The sequence below is a fragment of the Ranitomeya imitator genome, chromosome 5 (assembly GCF_032444005.1).
Source record: "Ranitomeya imitator isolate aRanImi1 chromosome 5, aRanImi1.pri, whole genome shotgun sequence".
Lineage (NCBI taxonomy): Eukaryota > Metazoa > Chordata > Amphibia > Anura > Dendrobatidae > Ranitomeya > Ranitomeya imitator.
Window position 1 is genome coordinate 195,730,963 of NC_091286.1, and position 20,293 is coordinate 195,751,255.

The window sequence follows — 20,293 nt, forward strand, 5'->3', positions numbered from 1 at the left end:
ATAGAGCACATTATACTAAATGGAGCAATATAAGGGACCCATTATACTGTATGGGTCATTATATACTGTAAGGAGCATTATATGGGGCCATTATACTGTATACAGCATTATATACGGCACATTATACTGTATGGAGCAATATATGGGGCTATTATTCTGTATAGAGCATTATATGGGGCCAGTATACTGTATGGAGATTGATATGGGGCCCATTATACTGTATAGAGCATTATATGGGGCCCATTGTTCTGTATGGATCATTAATGGGCCCATTATTCTGTATGGAGTAATATATGGGGCCCATTATTCTGTATGAAGCAATATGTTAGATCATTATATACTGTATGGAGAACTATATGGGGGCATTATTCTGTATGGAGCATTATGTGGGGCCAATATACTGTATGGAGCAATATATGGGGTCATTATATCCTGAATGAAGCACTATATGGGGCCATTATACTGTATTCAGCATTATATGTGGCCCATTACACTGTATGAAGCAATATATGGGGCCCATTATACTGTATGGAGCAATATATGGGGCCATTATATGCCGTATGGAGCACTATATGGGCTTATTTTACAGTATGCAGCACTGTATGGTGCCTATTATATTGCATAGAGCATTAAATGGGGCCCATTATGCTGTGTGGAGCATTATATGGGCCAGATTATTCTGTATGGAGCAATATATGGGGCCCATTATTCTATATGGAACATTATATGGGGACAATATACTGCATGGATCATTATATGTGGCCAATTAGCTGTGGAGCAATTTATATGTGGCCCATTATGCTGTATGAACCAATATATGGGGCCCATTATTCTGTATGGAGCATTATATAGGGCTAATATACTGTATGGCATATTATATGGGACTCATTGTACTGTATGGCTCAATATGGGGGGCCTATAATTCTATGTGGAGCAATATATGGGGCTCATTATTCTGTACGGAGCAATGTATGTGGCCCATTATTCTGTATGGGGTATTAGATGGGGCCAATAATGCTATATGGAGCAATAAATGGGACCCATTATATTATATTATATGGACCAATTTACAGTTGTGCTCAAAAGTTTACATACCCTGGCAGAAATTTTGCTTTCTTGGCCTTTTTTTCAGAGAATATGAATGATAACACCAAAACTTTTTCTCCACTCATGGTTAGTGGGTGGGTGAAGCCATTTATTGTCAATCTACTGTGTTTTATCTTTTTAAATCATATTGACAATCCAAAACATCCAAATAACCTTGATCAAAAGTTCACATACCTCATTTCTTAATACCGAGTATTGCCCCATCTAAAATCAATGACAGCTTGAAGTCTTTTGTGGTAGTTGTGGATGAGATTCTTTACTTTCTCAGATGGTAAAGCTGCCCACTCTTCTTTGCAAAAAGCCTCCAGTTCCTGTAAATTCCTGGGCTGTCTAGCATGAACTGCGCGCTTGAGATCTCCACAGAGTGGCTGAATGATATTGAGGTGAGGAGACTGAGATAGTAACTCCAGAACCTTCACCTTGTTCTGCTGTAGCCAATGACAGGTCGACTTGGCCTTGTATTTTGGATCGTTGTCATGTTGAACATCCAAGTACGTGCCATGTTTAGCTTCCGGGCTGATTATTGCAAGTTTGCCTCCAGTATTTGCTGATAACGTGCTGCTTTCATTTTCCTTCAACTTTGACCAAGTTTCCTATACCTTTGTAGCGCACACATCTCCAAAATATTAGCGATCCACCTCTGTGCTTTACGGTAGGAATGGTGTTACTTTCATCATAGGCCTTGTTGACCTCTCTCCAAATATAATGTTTATGGTTGTGGCCAAAAAGTTCAATTTTGGTCTCATCACTCCAAATTACCTTGTTCCAGAAGTTTTGAGGCTTGTCTCGGTGCTGATTTGCATTTTGTAGGTGAGATACTTTGTGGCATTTGCACAGTAATGGCTTTCTTCTGGCGCCTCGAGCATGCAGCCCATTTTTCTTCAAGTGCCTCCTTTTATTGTGCATCTTGAAACAGCCACACCGCTAGTTTTCAGAGAGTCCAGTATTTCAGCTGATGTTGTTTGTGGGTTTTTCTTTGCATCCCAAACAATTTTCTTGTCAGTTATGGACAAAATTTTTGTTGGTCTACCTCACCGTGGTTTTGTTTTTACAGAGCCCCTGATTTTCCATTTGTTAATCACAGTTTGAACGCAGCTGACTGGCATTATCAATTCCCTGGATATCTTTTTGTATCCCTTTCCTGTTTTATACAGTTCAACTATATTTTCCTGTAGATCCGATGACTATTCTGTTGCTTTCCCCATGACTCACAATCCAGAAACGTCAGTGGCTGGATGAAAGATGCAAGAGTCTGTCTGGATCCCAGAAAATCACTCAGCTTTTATGGACACACACTGATTACAAGTAAACAGGTCACAAGTGAGGATGTTACCTTTAGTAGCTATTCAAACCCATTTGTATCAACTTCTGTGCATGTTATCAGGCCAAAATCACCAGGGTATATAAACTTTGGATCAGGGTAATTTGGATGTTTTGGGTTGTCATGATTTAAAAAGAGAAAACACAGTAGTTTGACAATAAATGGCTTCACCCAACCACTAACCATGAGTGGTGAAAAAGTTTAGGTGTTATCATTCATATTCTCTGATAAAAGGCCAAGAAAGCAAAAATTCTGCAGGGGTATGTAAACTTTTGACCAAAACTGTATGTGGCCCATTATCCTGTTCGGGGCAATATATGGGGCCCATTATACTGTATAGAGCAATATATGTGACACATTATTCTGTATTCTGTATGGAGCATTATATGGGACCAATATACTGTATGGAGCATTATATGGGGCATTTATGGGGCTCTTTATTCGGTATGGAGCAATATATAGGGCCCATTATTCTGTATGGAACATTATATGGGGCCCATTATACTGTATAGAATATTATTTGGGTCCCATAATACTGTATAAAGCAATAAATGAAACCCATTATACTGTATGGAGCAATATATGGGGCCCATTGTACTGTATAGAGCAATATATGGAGCCCATTATACTGTATGGAGCAACATATGTGGCCAATAATACTGTATGAGCCAATATATGGGGCCCAGAATACTGCATTAAGGAATATGTGGTGCTCATTATACTGTATGGAGCACTTTGTAGTACCCAATATGCTATATGGAGCAATATATGGGGACCATTATATTGTATGGAGCAATATATGGGGCCCATAATACTGTAAGGAGCAATATACGGGGCTCTTTATACTGTATGGAGAAATATATGGGGGCCACAATACTGTAAGGAGGACTGTGTGGTGCCCATAATACTGTATCAAGGACTATGTGGTACCTATAATACTGTATGGAGGACTACGTGGGGCCTATAATACTGTATGGAGGACTATGTGGTGCTCATTATACTGTTTGGAGCAATATATGGAGCTCATAATCCTGTATTGAGGAATAAAACACCAGTACCAACATCAGTAGATAACTAAGTCCCCAGAACCACCATCAATGCATGAATACATCACGAGAACCATTATCTGTACATGACTACAACACCAGAAGCACCATCAGTACTTGAAGACAACTCCATAACCACCATAAGTACTTGAATGCAGAAACAAGCTTAGTACAGCAATCAATTTTAATGTCAAGTCACCTGATTTACAGTTGTGCTCAAAAGAGAAAACACAGTAGTTTGACAATAAATGGTTTCACACAACCACTAACTATGAGTGGAGAAAAAGTTTTGGTGTTATCATTCATATTCTCTTAAAAAAGGCCAAGAAAGCAAAAATTCTGTAAACTTTTGAGCACATCTGTACATTTGTATTGCATGAACCTACAATTTCCAGTATGTCCTTAAAGGGAACCTGTCACCCCCAAAATCGAAGATGAGCTAAGCCCACCGTCATCAGGGGCTTATCTACAGCATTCTGGAATGCTGTAGATAAGCCCCCGATGTATCCTCAAAGATGAGAAAAAGAGGTTAGATTATACTCACCTGGGTGGGCGGTCCAATCCAATGGGCGTCGCGGTCCAGTTCGGCGCCTCCCATCTTATGATGATGTCCTCTTTTTGTCTTCATGCTGCGGCTCCGGGGCAGGCATACTTTGTCTGCCCTGTTGAGGGCAGAGCAAAGTACTGCAGTGCGCAGGCGCCGGGCCTCTCTGACCTGCGCTGGGCCTCTCTGACCTTTCCCGGCGCCTGCGCACTGCAGTACTTTGCTCTGCCCTCAACAGGGCAGACAAAGTATGCCTGCGCCAGAGCCACAGCGTGAAGACTTAGACAAGAAAAGGACGTCATCGTAAGAAGATGGGATGTGCTGGACCACACCGCGACGCCCATCAGACCGGACCGCAGCGGGAACGCTCCTGGGTGAGTATAATCTAACCTCTTTTTCTCATCTTTCAGGATACATTGGGGGCTTATCTACAGCATTACAGAATGCTGCAGATAAGCCCCCGATGCAGGTGGGCTTAGCTCACCTTCGATTTTGGGGGTGACAGGTTCCCTTTAACAATGGTAAGGAGATAATAGGAGTTGTTATAAAGAGCCATTATCAGACTGTGGACCATACATGAACCACAGTAGTGATGACAAGCTAGCAGTATCACAAATAAACATTTACATCCAGGTACCTTATAAGTGACATGTTCTCTGATTTAGTCATTCTCTTTCTTTTTGTGTCCATCTTGTCCAGATGCTATGATGATTTTTCACATCCACAGCCCGTCTCTGCAGACTTCCCTCTTCTCTTGTCTGCCCTTATGAATTGAGGCCTATAAAATTTCTCTCCATAGTGCCCCCATATCCTGCTGTACACTTTTTCCACCGCCATTCTGTACCCCCTATTCACATTATGCCTTCATATTGCCCATCATGTTACCCTCTTCAAACTGTACACCCTCCTCACACTGTTCTTCCACACAGTATGATGGTTACCACAGCCCACCATATAGTATGATGTCCATCATATCCCACAATATACAGTACGATGTCCACCACAGACCCCTATACAGAAAGATGTCTGAATACAGTATATCCACCACAACCTCCCAATATACAGTATGATGTCCACCACTGCCCCCATACAATATAGTGAACACAGTCACCCATATAATATGATGTTCACCACAGTCCCCCCATACAGTATGATATCCATCACAGCCCCCCAAGTAGCCTGCATCTTTGAGTTACCGGCAGAGCAGGGAGCTGATCAGAGTTGCTCTGATCCTGTTCCAGGCAGCGCTCACATCAATTGTATTCATTTACAGAGTCAAATACAGTGCTAAATGCCTACAGCCGGAGGAAGAACCAAGGGGTCACAGGCACAGCACTGTCATGTTTTTTTTAAACTGGTTTCCCCTCAACAAGGTAAGAGGAAGCGCCCTAGGCGGGTGCATACCCTCTGTACACCGCTTGTCACAGCCTTCGTTGAAATGGACAATATACAAATGCATCTGTACTTTGAACACCCTTCATAGACTTCAGTTGAAATTATTTAACCACTAAAAAGAAAAAAAAACACTGCTTACAGTTGTTTTAAAATATACAGGTAACGTGAGCAGCCTCATATATTAACAAAACGTTCATAGTATACACTAAAAATTACTAATGTAAGGCCATTTTAAGATGGTTCATTTTAGTATTACATATACAGTGGCATGTAAAAGTTTGGGCACCCCTGGTTAAAATAACTGTTATTGTGAACAGTTAAGCAAGTTGAAGATGAAATGATCTCTAAAAGGCCTAAAGTTAAACATTATACATTTCCTTTGTATTTTAGTTAAAAAAAAACAGTATGTTGTCATTTTTTTTTTACATTTTAAAATTACAACAATGAAAATGAGCCGATGCAAATGTTTAGGCACATTGGAAATGTGTGTGCTCAGATAACTTTGACCAAGGTTTCAGACCTTAATTAACCTAATAGAGTTATGGCTTGTTCACTGTCATTGTTAGGAAAGGTCAGGTGATGCAAATTTCCCAGCTTTATAAAATCTCAGCCTCCTCTAAACTAGTGCCAAAAAGCAGCAGCCACAGATGGCTAGCACTCTGAAAATCAAAATGTTGGATACCCACAAAGCAGGAGAAGGTTATAAGAAGATAGCCAAGCATTTTCAAGTTACCCTTTCCTCAGTTTGAAATGTAATTAAGAAATGGCAGTTAACAAGAACATTGTAGGCCAAGATAAATACAATAAAACCAAGTAAAATTTCAGTGAGAGCTGCTCGTAGGATTGTCAGACAGGCAAATCTGAACCCCCGCTTGACTACAAAAGACCTTCAGAAAGATTTAGCAGAATGTGGAGTTGTACATTGTTCTACTGATCAGTGACACCTGCACAAATATAGGCTTCTTGGAAGCGTCATCAGAAGAAAACGTCTCCTGTTTCCTCACCATAAAACTCAGCTTCAGAAGTCTGAAGTATGCAAAAGAACATCTTAACAAGTCTGATGCATTTGGGAAACAAGTCCTGTGGACTGATGAGGTTAAAATAGAACTCTTTGGCCACAATGAACAGAGGTATGTGTGGAGAAAAAAGGGCACAGAATTGCAGGAAAAGATCTCACCAACCATTAAGCATGGGGAGGATCAATCATCCTTTGGGGTTGTATTACAGCCAATGGCACTGGGAACATTTCACAGGTAGGGTGAAGAATGGATACAGTGAAATTTCAACAAATTCTTGATGCAAACATCACCTGTATAAAAGCTGATGTTGAAAAGATGATGGCTTCTACAAATGGATAATGATCCTAAATCACAATCTGCAATAGACTACCTCAAAAGGCGTATGCTGGAGGTTTTGCAGTGACTCTCAAAGTCCCCTGATCTGAAAATCATTGGAAATATGTGGCTAGACCTCAAAATAACAGTGCATGCAAGATGACCCAGGACTCTCACAGAACTGGGAGAATTTTCAAAGGAAAAATGGATGAAAATCTCCCAAACAGGATTTGAAATACTCTTAACTGGCTGCAAAAAGTGTTTACACTCTGTGATACTTTCAAAAGGGGGTTCTACTAGGTACTAACTATGCAGGGTACTCAAAATGTTGCATCACCCCATTTTTCTTTTTGTAATTTTTAAAATGTAAATAGTTCAAAAAATGTTTTGCCCAAAATGCAAAGGAAATTTTTGGCCTTTTAGAGATAATTTCATTCAACTTGCTTAACTGTTCACAATAACAGTAATTTTTACCAGGGGTGTCAAAACTTTTATATGACACTGTAATTCCTGAACTTCCCACAGTTCAACTGAGCCATACTTAAATGACATACCGCACAGACCAAAAGTTTGGACACACCTTTTCATTTAAAGATTTTTCTGTATTTTCATGACTATGAAAATTGTACATTCACACTGAAGGCATCAAAACTATGAATTAACACATGTGGAATTATATACTTAACAAAAAAGTGTGAAACAACTGAAATTATGTCTTATATTCCAGGTTCTTCAAAGTAGCCACCTTTTGCTTTGATGACTGCTTTGCACACTCTTGGCATTCTCTTGATGAGCTTCAAGAGGTAGTCACCGGGAATGGTCTTCACTTCACAGGTGTGCCCTGTCAGGTTTAATAAGTGGGATTTCTTACCTTATAAATGGTGTTGGGACTATCAGTTGTGTTGTGCAGAAGTCTGATGGATACACAGCTGATAGTTCTACTGCATAGACTGTTAGAATTTGTATTATGGCAAGAAAAAAGCAGCTAAGTAAAGAAAAACGAGTGGCCAGGATTACTTTAAGAAATGAAGGTCAGTCAGTCCGAAAAATTGGGCAAACTTTGAAAGTGTCCCCAAGTGCAGTGGCAAAAACCATCAAGCGCTACAAAGAAACTGGCTCACATGAGGACCGCCCCAGGAAAGGAAGACCAAGAGTCACCTCTGCTTCTGAAGATAAGTTTATCCAAGTCACCAGCCTCAGAAATCGCCGATTAACAGCAGCTCAGATTAGAGATCAGGTCAATGCCACACAGAGTTCTAGCAGCAGGCACATCTCTACAACAACTGTTAAGACCAAAGCAATACAACAAGGACCAAAATCCAGAAAAAATATGTAAGCATGGGAATATTAAAATATAACTTAATTATTAGGAATGGCAATGATTACATAATATTCAAAAAAATATATAAGTGTATAAGAACATACAAATTGAGCAACAACAGGATTATAAAATGTATATAATTCCCAACAGAATCTCCACCATAATACCAGGATTTTCTAGTTTATGCTGTACGTGAAAAAAATGTGCCAAAAATATATTAAAAAAAAGGGATTTCATATAACAAACAAATTGTGCAAAAATATATATATAAAAAACAAATAATTTAGTGCACAAATATGCCCATATCACAAATAAAGTGACCAAGTGCACAATATCAGATGGTATCTGATTTCAACATATAAAACTCAGAATATAGAGTGCAAAGGTGCAGGGACCTGCCAAGAGGTTCCTAGATAGTGTGCCAGCACATGCTGAAAACATATGACCAAGTGTAAGATAGTACAGCAAAAATACGTTACATATACCTGGGGGGGTGAATCCTGTGCCTGCGCACACCCGACGCCCGTTTTGGAAATATTTATCCTTCCCCTTATCCTTCAAGATTGTTGGAAGACCATTTCCAGTGACTACCTCTTGAAACTCATCAAAAGAATGCCAAGAGTGTGCAAAGTACAGTATTTTCAGTTGTTTCACACTCTTTTGTTAACCATATAATTCCACATGTGTTAATTCATAGTTTTTATGCCTTCAGTGTGAATGTACAATTTTCATAGTCATGAAAATACAGAAAAATCTTTAAATGAGAAGATGTGTCCAAACTTTTGGTCTATACTGTATATACAACCTATAGTCAGAAAAAAATCTTCCATACAATTCAGTATCTTAAAGGTTAAAAAAGCATATGGAATGAATTTAGAAAGCCCTTAAATGCCAGGTTTTTGTCATGTAAAATATCATAACAAAAATAATAATTTCATAACTTTTTCCACTTTTAATGTAATCCATAATATGTCCAAATCCATTGAGAAACAAAGTTTAATAATTTTGAGGGGGGGATAAAAACAAAACTACAAATAATTTGGTTGCATAAGTGTTAACACCCTCATATAATTGACCATGTGGTTGTGTTCAGAATTAGCCAGTCACACACATCTGTGGTCCTTAAACGGCTTACAAACACAGGACATGATCTCAATATTGAAATTAATCAGTCAAGACAAATCTTAGGTATAGCTTTCCAAGACATTAGATATACTATGGAACGCTGCTGTCACAATCCATCTTTGGATTCGTGGCAGCTCTGGTTCCACTCTGTTTTAAATATAGCTTTTTTCCTTTCAGGACCAGCAGGGGTTAATGTCAGTTTTCCCCTTGCTGGCAATCTGTTGCAACTGCAACACTGTTTCTGTGTTATCTGTGGTGTGGTGCTTGGCAGCAGTGTCTGGAAGCTAAAGGTACCGTCACACATAACGATTTCTTTAACGATATTGTTGCTTTTTGTGACGTAGCAACGATATCGTTAACAAAATCGTTCTGTGTGACAGCGACCAAAGATCAGGCCCCTGCTGGGAGATCGTTGGTTGCTGGGGAATGATCAGGACCTTTTTTTGGTCGCTGATCACCCCACTGTCATCGCTGAATGGGCGTGTGTGACGCCGATCCAGCGATGTGTTCACTGGTAACCAGGGTAAATATCGGGTTACTAAGCGCAGGGCCACGCTTAGCAATCCGATATTTACCCTGGTTACCATTGTAAAAGTAAAAAAAAACAGTACATACTCACATACCGGTGTCTGTCACGTCCCCCGCCTTCAGCTTCCCGCACTGACTGTAAGCGCCGGATGTAAAGCACAGCGGTGACGTCACCGCTGTGCTCTGCTTTACGGCCAGCCGGCGCTGACACAGTGAGTGTGGGAAGCTGACGCCGGGGGACGTGACAGACACCGGAATGTGAGTATGTAGTGTTTTTTTTTACATTTACAATGGTAACCAGGGTAAACATCGGGTTACTAAGCGCAGCCCTGCGCTTAGTAACCCGATGTTTAACCTGGTTACCCAGGGACTTCGGCATCGTTGGTCGCTGGAGAGCTGTCTGTGTGACAGCTCTCCAGCGACCACACAACGACTTACCAACGATCACGGCCAGGTCGTATCGCTGGTCGTGATCGTTGGTAAATTGTTAAGTGTAACGGTACCTTAAGTGTTATGTTTATTCCTTGTCCCTCTCTACTTGTCTCTATCCCCTGTGTTTGTTACCATTTGCAGTGGTGAGACTATTGCTCTTGTCGGCCAGTGTACTAGCCAGGGCAGTGTGAGGTGACAGCGAGGGATGAGGTTCTTGATGGTGGTGGGGAAGGACCCACTTAGGGCATTATGGGAGTGCAGGAACAGATTCAGGTTTGAGTTGAGGTGGTGACCATCCCTCATTCCCTATTGAAAGGGCCTTGCTCTCCCCTATACCATCCCATTGTGTGTGTGTCATGCCATCTGCTGACCGACTCCCTGTGGCGTCATTATATGTTATGTGACAGCTGCCTGCATCAGGAAATTGCATAAATTAAGCACAACAGTTGACATCCTTCAAAAAAAGAAAATTGATCCAGGAGGTTTTCAAGAGTAATCTTAAAGCAACTGCAAGAATTTCTGGCAATTTCCCGCATTCTTCATATGTCTGGCCTGTGGAGTAAGGTGACAAAAAGGAAGCGTTTTCTTACTAGAAAAACATCCAAGCTCGTTTGTCTTTCGGGAAAACCTACATCAAATCTGCCAAAAACATGTAATGGTCTGGTGAGACAAAGGTTGAACTTTTTGGCCATAATTCCAAAAGGTATGGTGCAAAGCCAACACTGCAAATCTCCTAAACAACACCATACCCACAGTGAAGTATGATAGAGGCAGCATTATGGTTTGAGGTTGTTTTGCAGCTGGAACTGGGGTTTCAGTCAGGGTAGAAGAAGTTATGAGCAGTTCCAAATATCAGTTAATTTTTCAGCAAAACCTTCAGACCTCTGCTAAAAAGCTGAAGATGAAGAAGAATTTCATCTTTCAGCATGACAAAGACCCTAAGCATGCCTCCAAATCAGCAAAAGAATTACTTTGCCAAACGAAGATCAGAGTTTGGAATGGACCAGCCAGAGCCCAGACCTGAATCCAACTGAAAATCTGTGGGTTGACATGAAGAGAGCTGTATACAAGTCCTTCTCAAAAAATTAGCATATAGTGTTAAATTTCATTATTTACCATAATGTAATGATTACAATTAAACTTTCATATATTATAGATTCATTATCCACCAACTGAAATTTGTCAGGTCTTTTATTGTTTTAATACTGATGATTTTGGCATACAACTCCTGATAACCCAAAAAACCTGTCTCAATAAATTAGCATATTTCACCCATCCAATCAAATAAAAGTGTTTTTTAATAAACAAAAAAAACAACAAATAATAATGTTCAGTTATGCACTCAATACTTGGTCGGGAATCCTTTGGCAGAAATGACTGCTTCAATGCGGCGTGGCATGGAGGCAATCAGCCTGTGACACTGCTGAGATGTTATGGAGGCCCAGGATGCTTCAATAGCGGCCTTAAGCTCATCCAGAGTGTTGGGTCTTGCGTCTCTCAACTTTCTCTTCACAATATCCCACAGATTCTCTATGGGGTTCAGGTCAGGAGAGTTGGCAGGCCAATTGAGCACAGTAATACCATGGTCAGTAAACCATTTACCAGTGGTTTTGGCACTGTGAGCAGGTGCCAGGTCGTGCTGAAAAATGAAATCTTCATCTCCATAAAGCATTTCAGCCGATGGAAGCATGAAGTGCTCCAAAATCTCCTGATACCTAGCTGCATTGACCCTGCCCTTGATGAAACACAGTGGACCAACACCAGCAGCTGACATGGCACCCCACACCATCACTGACTGTGGGTACTTGACACTGGACTTCAGGCATTTTGGCATTTCCTTCTCCCCAGTCTTCCTCCAGACTCTGGCACCTTGATTTCCGAATGACATGCAAAATTTGCTTTCATCAGAAAAAAGTACTTGGGACCACTTAGCAACAGTCCAGTGCTGCTTCTCTGTAGCCCAGGTCAGGCGCCTCTGCCGCTGTTTATGGTTCAAAAGTGGCTTTACCTGGGGAATGCGGCACCTGTAGCCCATTTCCTGCACACGCCTGTGCACGGTGGCTCTGGATGTTTCCACACCAGACTCAGTCCACTGCTTCCTCAGGTTTCCCAAGGTCTGGAATCGGTCCTTCTCCACAATCTTCCTCAGGGTCCGGTCTCCTCTTCTCGTTGTACAGCGTTTTCTGCCACATTGTTTCCTTCCAACAGACTTACCATTGAGGTGCCTTGATACAGCACTCTGGGAACAGCCTATTTGTTGAGAAATTTCTTTCTGGGTCTTACCCTCTTGCTTGAGGGTGTCAATGATGGCCTTCTTGACATCTGTCAGGTCGCTAGTCTTACCCATGATGGGGGTTTTGAGTAATGAACCAGGCAGGGAGTTTATAAAAGCCTCAGGTATCTTTTGCATGTGTTTAGAGTTAATTAGTTGATTCAGAAGATTAGGGTAATAGGTCGTTTAGAGAACATTTTCTTGATATGCTAATTTATTGAGACAGGTTTTTTGGGTTATCAGGAGTTGTATGCCAAAATCATCAGTATTAAAACAATAAAAGACCTGACAAATTTCAGTTGGTGGATAATGAATCTATAATATATGAAAGTTTAATTGTAATCATTACATTATGGTAAATAATGAAATTTAACACTATATGCTAATTTTTTGAGAAGGACCTGTATAAGCGATGCCTTCACAATCTGACAGATTTGGAGTGCTACTGCAAGGAAGGCTGGGCAAAGATTGCCAATCATAGACGTAGCATGCTGATAGACTTCTACCCAAAACACTGAAGGATGTCATAAATTTAAAAGGTACCTCAACAATTATTAGTTTAACCCCTTAGTGACAGAGTCAATTTGGTACTTAATGACTAGGCCAATTTTTGCAATTCTGACCACTGTCACTTTATGAGGTTATAACTCTGGAACGCTTCAACGGATCCTGCTGATTCTGAGATTATTTTTTCGTGACATATTGTACTTCATGTTAGTGGTAACATTTCTTCAATATTACTTGCGATTATTTATGAAAAAAACGGAAATATGGCGAAAATTTTTAAAATTTTGCAATTTTCAAACTTTGTATTTTTATGCCCTTAAATCAGAGAGATATGTCACGAAAAATAGTTAATAAATAACATTTCCCACATGTCTACTTTACATCAGCACAATTTTGGAAACAAAATTTTTTTTTGTTAGGGAGTTATAAGGGTTAAAAGTTGACCAGCAATTTCTCATTTTTACAACACACACCATTTTTTTTTAGGGACCACATCACATTTGAAGTCATTTTGAGGGGTCTATATGATAGAAAATAATGAAGTGTGACACCATTCTAAAAACTACACCCCTCAAGGTTCTCAAAACCACATTGAAGAAGTTTATTAACCCTTTATGTGCTTCACAGGAACTGAAACAATGTGGAAGGAAAAAATTAACATTTAACTTTTTTTTGCAAACATCTTAATTCAGAACCATTTTTTTATTTTCACAAGTGTAAAAACAGAAATGTAACCATAAATTTTGTTATGCAATTTCTTCTGAATACGCCAATACCCCATATGTGGGGGTAAACCACTTTTTGGGCGCACTGCAGAACTTAGAAGTGAAGGAGCGCTGTTTGACTTTTTCAATGCAGAATTGGCTGGAATTGAGATCGGACGCCATGTCACGTTTAGAGAGCCCCTGATGTGCCTAATCAGTGGAAACTCCCCACAAGTGGCACTATTTTGGAAACTAGACCCCTTAAGGAACTTATCTAGATGTGTGGTGAGCACTTTGAACCCCCAAGTGCTTCACAGAAGTTTATAACGTAGAGCCGTGAAAATAAAAAATCGCTTTTGTTTACACAAAAATGATCTTTTCGCCCACAAATTCTTATTTTCACAAGGGTAACAGGAGAAATTAGACCACAAAAGTTGTTGTGCGATTTCTCCTGAATACGTCGATACCCCATATGTGAGGGTAAACCACTGTTTGGGCGCACCGCAGAGCTTGGAAGTGAAGGAGCGCCGTTTTACTTTTTCAATGTAGAATTGGCTGGAATTGAGATTGGACGCCATGTCGCGTTTGGAGAGCCCCTGATGTGCCTAAACAGTGGAAACCCCCCACAAGTGACACCATTTTGGAAACTAGACCCCGTAAGGAACTTATCTAGATGTGTGGCGAGCACTTTGAACCCCCATGTGCTTCACAGAAGTTTATAACGTAGAGCCGTGAAAAAAAAAATTGCATTTTTTCTACAAAAATGATATTTTTGCCCACAAATTTTTATTTTCACAAGGGTAACAGGAGAAATTAGACCACTAAAGTTGTTGTGCAATTTCTCCTGAGTACGTCGATACCCAATATGTGGGGGTAAACCACTGTTTGGGCGCACCGCAGAGCTTGGAAGAGAAAGAGTGCCGTTTTACTTTTTCAATGTAGAATTGGCTGGAATTGAGATCGGACGCCATGTCGCGTTTGGAGAGCCCCTGATGTGCCTAAACAGTAGAAATCCCCCACAAGTGACCCCATTTTGGAAACTAGACCCCCCATGGAACTTATCTAGATGTGTGGTGAGAACCTTGAATGCCCAAGTGCTTCACAGAAGTTTATAATGCAGAGCCGTGAAAATAAAAAATATTTTTTTTTTCCACAAAAAAGATTTTTTAGCCCCCAAGTTAAAAGTTGTTGTCCAATATGTCCTGAGTATGCTGGTACCCCATATGTGGGGGTAAACCACTGTTTGGGCGCACGGCAGAGCTCGGAAGGAAGGAGCGCCGTTTTGGAATGCAGACTTTGATAGAATGGTCTGCGGGTATTATGTTGCGTTTGCAGAGCCCCTGATGTACCTAACCAGTAGAAACCCTCCACAAGTGACCCCATTTTGGAAACTAGACCCCCCAAGGAACTTATCTAGATGTGTGGTGAGAACTTTGAATGCCCAAGTGCTTTACAGAAGTTTAGAATGCAGAGTCGTGAAAATAAAAAATATTTTTTTTTCCACAAAAAAGATATTGTAGCCCCCAAGTTTTTATTTTCACAAGGGTAACAGGAGAAATTGGACTGCAATAGTTGTTGTCCAATTTATCCCGAGTACGCTGATGCACCATATGTGGGGGTAAACCACTGTTTGGGCGCATGGCAGAGCTCGGAAGGGAAGGAGCGCCTTTTTGGAATGCAGACTTTGATATATTGGTCTGTGGGCATTATGTTGCGATTGCAGAGCCCCTGATGTACCTAAACTGTAGTAACCCCCCACAAGTGACCGCATTTTGGAAACTAGACCCCCCAAGGAACTTATCTAGATGTGTGGTGAGAACTTTGAATGCCCAAGTGCTTCACAGAAGTTTAGAATGCAGAGTCGTGAAAATAAAAAATATTTTTTTTCCACAAAAAAGATATTGTAGCCCCCAAGTTTTTATTTTCACAAGGGTAACCAGAGAAATTGGACCCCAGAAGTTGTTGTCCAATTTATCCCGAGTACGCTGATGCCCCATATGTGGGGGTTACCCACTGTTTGGGCGCACGGCAGAGCTCAGAAGGGAGGGAGCACCATTTGACTTTTTGAGCGCAAAATTGGCTGTCGTGTTTGGAGACCCCCTGATGTACCTAAACAGTGGAAACCCCCCAATTCTAGCTCCAACCCTAACCCCAACACACCCCTAACCCTAATCCCAACCTGATCCATAATCCTAATCACTAACCCTAACCATAATCACAACCCTTACCCCAAAACAACCCTAATGTCAACCCTAACCATAACCCTAATCAAAACCCTAAATCCAACACACCCCTAATCCTAATCTCAACCCTAACCTCAAACCTAACCCTAATCCCAATACACCCCTAATCACAACCCTAACCTTAACCCTAATCCCAAACCTAACCCTAATCCCAAGCGTAACCCTAATGCCAACCCTAACCCTAATACCAACACTAATCCAAACCCTAACCCTAATCCCAGCTCTAACCCTAACTTTAGACCCAACCCTAGCCCTAACTTTAGCCCCAACCCTAACCCTAGCCCTAAGGCTACTTTCACACTTGCGTCGTTTGGCATTCTGTCGCAATCCGTCGTTTTGGACAAGAAACGGATCCTGCAAATGTGCCCGCAGGATGCGTTTTTTGCCCATAGACTTGTATTGCCGACGGATCGTGACGGATGGCCACACGTCGCGTCCGTCGTGCACTGGATCAGTTGTGTTTTGGCGGAGCGTCGGCACAAAAAACGTTCAATGAAACGTTTTTTTGTACGTCGCATCCGCCATTTCTGACCGCACATGCGTGGCCGTAACTCCGCCCCCTCCTCCCCAGGACATAGATTTGGCAGCGGATGCGTTGAAAAACTACAGCTGCTGCCCACGTTGTGCACAATTTTCACAACGTGCGTCGGTATGTCGGGCCGACGCATTGCGACGGCCCCGTACCGACGTAAGTGTGAAAGAAGCCTAACCCTAAATTTAGCCCCAACCCTAACCCTAAATTTAGCCCCAACCCTAACCCTAAATTTAGCCCCAACCCTAGCCCTAACCCTAGCCCTAACCCTAGCCCTAACCCTACCCCTAACCCTAACCTAACCCTACCCCTAACCCTACCCCTAACCCTACCCCTAATTTTAGCTCCAACTGCTGTTCTCCTGCCGGCCGGCAGATGGAGACAGATGGCGGGCGCCCTGGGCATGCGCCCGCCATTTTCTTCTGCCGGCGGCCAGGAGGAACAGCAAGAGGATCCAGGGACACAGGTGAGTATTGTAGGGTCCCCGAATCCCCCTATTTCTCTGTCCTCTGATGTGCGATCACATCAGAGGACAGAGAATTACACTTTACTTTTTTTTTTTTTTTTTGCGGTCGCCGGTAAACAGTTAATTACCGGCGATCGCAAAACAGGGGTCGGTAAAACCGACCCCGATCATGCTCTTTGGGGTCTCGGCTACCCCCGGCAGCCGAGACCCCAAAGATTCTCCCGGTGCCGGCCGGCGGGCGCACTGAGCATGCGCCCGCCATTTTGAAGATGGCGGCGCCCACCGGGAGACACGAGGAGCATCGGGGGAGCTAGGTGAGTATTGGGGGGCCACCTGGGACCCCTTTTCTCTGTCCTCCGATGTGCGATCACATCGGAGGACAGAGAAATTAAAAAGAGATCGCGTTTTTTTTTTTTTTTGCGATCGCAGGTAAACGGTTAATTACCGGCGATCGCAAATGCGGGGTGGGTTAAAAACCCCCATGTTCTCTGGGGTCTTGGCTACCCCCGGCAGCCGAGACCCCGGAGAAAACCGGCCTCTGGGGGGCGCTATGTACTTTTTCCACAGCGCCGTTAATTAACGGCGCTGTGGTTTAAGTACCCTTAGCGGCCGCCGGTAAAAGGCGTATCGGCGGTCGCTAGGGGGTTAAGGGTGTTCATGTTTATTTTAGTTCAGGGAATAGTAAAGGGTAACTTAGGCACATCTCGTGCCATTGCAGTGTTTGGATGTGTTTGCGTTACCGTCTACTATTCCCCAGATGGATTGACTCTTCTAAGTTATCTCTATGTAACAAGCCCATGCCTTCATATGCTGTATTTCAGTGATTCAAATATAGTGCAACCTTGTGATAAAGTCCAAGGACGGGTCGAAACGTCTTCTTTATTTTGTCGCTAATCTGTTTTCAACTGGTTCATGCTTCTTTGATGTGTGCCAATCAATAAAGTATCTTGAATATATCAACTTTGAGAGTGCAGTGGATATTCCTTTCTACATACTGGGTCTTCAACCCACTCAGCCAGAGCCTCCATTTTATTTTGAGTGCCGACCAATTATTAACTTTTACAGTATATATGCATTTGTAGCAGAACTGTGTATGTATAATACTGTAGAAAAACACTAACAATAGCATTATTACTGCCTCTTTCTACTCTATCACATTAAAATTAGTGATAATGACTTCCCCACTTTATGCTACCAGGGAAGTTTTAATTAATAGGAAAAAAGTTTTTACCATTTTCTGCTGTCTAAACCCAATCACAGAGAGAACTGCTCTCTTTCCCCCTGCCACACACTGATCTAAGCGATTGGTGCAGAGCAGTAGAAGAAGCTTATCGGGACCTGTAGGGAGGCTGCATGAACTGAGCAGCAGATTGACCTAGGACATTAATATTAGTGATATGTTGTGAATTCTGTGGCCAAGCTCCCTCCTGTGGTCGTGAGTGGTACTTCGGCTGGTTCTGTCTATGAGCTTCCTTTGGTGGATGAGAGTGGTACTGCGGCTTCTGAGTTTCCTTCCTCAGGTGATGAGGTTAAGTCGTTAGGTGCTGCTCTATTTAACTCCACCTAGTGCTTTGATCCTGGCCTCCAGTCAATGTTCTAGTATTGGTCTTGCTTCCTCCTGGATCGTTCCTGTGGCCTGTCTTCCTGCTTAAGCTAAGTTTTGCTTGTGTTATTTTTGTTTGCTATTTTTTCTGTCCAGCTTGCTATATTGGTTTTTCTTGCTTGCTGGAAGCTCTGGGACGCAGAGGGAGCACCTCCGTACCGTTAGTCGGTGCGGAGGGTCTTTTTGCCCCCTCTGCGTGGTTGTTTGTAGGGTTTTGTGTTGACCGCAAAGTAATCTTTCCTATCTTCGGTCTGTTCAGTAAGTTGGGCCTCACTTTGCTAAATCTATTTCATCTCTGCATTTGTATTTTCATCTCATCTCACTGTCATTATATGTGGGGGTCTGCCTTTTCCTTTGGGGTATTTCTCTGAGGCAAGGTAGGCTTATTTTTCTTTCTTAGGGCTAGCTAGTTTCTCAGGCTGTGCTCGAGGCGCATAGGACTGGTCAGGAGCGCTCCACGGCTACCTTTAGTGTGGTTGGATAGGATTAGGGATTGTGGTCAGCAGAGTTCCCACGTCTCAGAGCTCGTCCTATGTTTTTGGTAATTGTCAGGTCACTTTGTGTGCTCTGAACTTCAAGGTCCATTGTGGTTCTGAATCACCTGTTTATAACAGTACTGGAGGCCCAAAGTACTAATGCTTCTCAATAGAGGGAAAAGAGAAGTTCTGAGACCATTTTTTTTTCTTTGCACTGTGTTCTGTCTTTCTTTTCCCCTTTACATCAGGGTGGTTCAGAACACAGGTGTGGACATGGACATTCAAGGTCTGTCCTCTTTGATGGATAATCTCGCTATAAATGTACAGAATATTCAAGATTTAGTGGTTCAGAATCCTATGTTAGAACCTAAAATTCCTATTCCTGAGTTATTTTCTGGAGATAGAGCTAAGTTTTTGAATTTTAAAAATAATTGTAAACTATTCCTGGCTTTGAAACCCCGCTCCTCTGGTGACCCAGTTCAACAAGTTAAGATCATTATTTCTTTATTACGTGGCGACCCTCAAGACTGGGCATTTTCCCTTGCACCAGGAGATCCTGCATTATGTAATATTGATGCGTTTTTTTCTGGCGCTCGGATTGCTGTACGATGAACCTAATTCAGTGGATCAGGCAGAGAAAAATTTGCTGGCTCTGTGTCAGGGTCAGGATGAGATAGAGATTTATTGTCAGAAGTTTAGAAAATGGTCCGTGCTCACTCAATGGAATGAATGTGCGCTGGCAGCTATTTTCAGAAAGGGTCTCTCTGAAGCCCTTAAGGATGTCATGGTGGGATTTCCTATGCCTGCTGGTCTGAATGAGTCTATGTCTTTGGCCATTCAGATCGGTCGACGCTTGCGTGAGCGTAAATCTGTGCACCATTTGGCGGTATTATCTGAGCATAAACCTGAGCCTATGCAGTGTGATAGGACTTTGACCAGAGCTGAAAGGCAAGAACACAGACATCAGAATGGGCTGTGTTTCTACTGTGGTGATTCCACTCATGCTATCTCCGATTGTCCTAAGCGCACTAAGCGGTTCGCTAGGTCTGCCACCATTGGTATGGTACAGTCGAAATTTCTTTTGTCCGTTACTCTGATTTGCTCTCTGTCGTCCTATTCTGTAATGGCATTTGTGGATTCAGGCGCTGCCCTGAATTTGATGGACTTGGAGTTTGCTAGGCGCTATGGGTTTGTCTTGGAGCCCTTGCAGTGTCCTATTCCATTGAGAGGAATTGATGCTACGCCTTTGGCCAAGAATAAGCCTCAGTATTGGACCCAGCTGACCATGTGCATGGCTCCTGCGCACCAGGAGGATATTCGCTTTCTGGTGTTGCATA

The 20,293-nt window shown here is 42.2% G+C and overlaps 1 protein-coding gene across 2 annotated transcripts in view; it reads left to right on the forward strand.

Moving 5' to 3' along the window:
• QPCT (glutaminyl-peptide cyclotransferase) overlaps positions 1-20,293 on the forward strand; it is a 248,470-nt gene that overhangs the window by 83,091 nt on the left and 145,086 nt on the right. The window lies entirely within an intron of this gene.